Raw genomic sequence first — 1,758 nt, 5'->3', positions numbered from 1 at the left:
CCTCTCCAGCCTTGTCAGATGTGGGCAACAGGATTGCAAAAGGCCACCCACCCGGGTCTCAAGAAGAGAAACACTGCTATCTAGGGATGAGGGCGGAGTCAGACTAGGGCAGACCACCTCCTTGCTTGGCCCTTTCTCCCGGGTTCAGCTGCCCTCGCTCCTGAAAAAGGCTCCCCGGATACAACCCTGTTCAGCCTCTGCTTCTCGGGGACTCCACCTAAGGAGCGGGCCCGTCTCCCGCCCACCCGGGGATCCTCGCGTGCGGTCCCCCTAAGGGTCCCTCACTCACGGGGCCAGACCCTTTGCCTTATTCTCTCACAAGCGGGTCCTGCCCTTCGTGACACTGAGGAGCATGTGACCTCCTCTCGTCTGTGTGTGCACAGCCTGCAAGCTCCCCGAGGGCAGGAGCACTTGGGTTTCTGCACCCTGTTCCATGTCTACGTGTGATCAGTGCCCAGTATTTACCAAAGGAGCCAGAGTTAGAAATACGATGCCAAGTGAAAGAAGCCAGGAGCAAAAGACCACTTATATTATGGTTCCGTTCACACAAAAGACCAAAGCAGAGAACTCTCTGGAGACAGAAACTAAATTAGTGGTTGCTTAGGTAGGGCTAGGGGAGATGTGGGGATAGGGGATGATAGCAGTAAGGTCCGGGGTTTCTTTTTGAGGTGATGAAAGTGTTCAAAAATTGACTGTGATGATGCTTGCGTGTATCTGTGAATGTAAGAGAAACTATTGAATGGTACACTTAAAAAAATAAGCACCATAAATATCCAGAATGCAAATGAAAAAAATACTTGTAAATATAGCAGGCAGCAAGTTAATATCTAAACTGTATTAAAGGCTCTTGCAACTAAGAAGAGGCAAACATTTTAATATGAAAAAGAACATAAGCAGACAATTCACCAAAAAAATGGAGATAGTCACTAAATCAAAGGAAAAACATGTTAACCGAAGAATAGCAAAGTAAAACTGTTGAGTTACTGAAGGTTGATTTAAAAAAAACAAGTAAATATCGTGGTGCAGGTGAGGAAGTGGTGGTCTGGGCCTCCCTTACCACGGCTGGGGGAAGGTGGTGTATCAGCTTTGGAAGGTGGTTCCCCAGGGAGAATTTCTCTGTTTCGTTCACAGCTGCAGCCGCTGTGCCCACACTTTGCCTGGCACGAGTAACATTTGTTGAACAAATGGAAGGCAGCTTGGCAATGTATACCAAGAAGCTTAATTTTTTTATACCCCTTGGTGTAGTAATTCTACCTCCTAAAGAAATCTATAGAGGTTAGGACAGAGATGTTTGTATGAGGACATTCTTCATATGCAATTTATATAATCAGAAAATTGTAAAAAAGTGAATGTCCCCAGGTTGGGATCTGGTTAAATTAATTATGGTGCAGACATCCTGAGTAATACAACACAAATGATAAAAATGACATTCTTGAAGAACTTTGGGTATAGAGGACTAAGATACTGATGAGTGCAAAATGAAAAAAGAACACAAAACTCCGATACAGAGTAAAAAAAGGAAAAAAGCTTTGTTAAAGATGGTGATTTTTGTTTTTGTTAGTGATTTTTATTTTTTCTTTGTCTTTTCTTCATTTTCTAAACTTTCAGCAACGAATCTGTGTTACTTTTATAGGTAGAAAAGCATGAAGCTTTGAAAAATAAAGCTTGGCTAAAGACAAAACTGTGAGCAACCAGAAAAAAGTGGCAATAACTTGTAATAGTGTTTTTTTCCCATTAATGCATCCTAACAGATCACTT

Source organism: Choloepus didactylus, chromosome 10, assembly GCF_015220235.1.
Source record: "Choloepus didactylus isolate mChoDid1 chromosome 10, mChoDid1.pri, whole genome shotgun sequence".
Taxonomy (NCBI): Eukaryota; Metazoa; Chordata; class Mammalia; order Pilosa; family Megalonychidae; genus Choloepus; species Choloepus didactylus.
Note: the sequence above shows the minus strand (reverse complement) of the source record.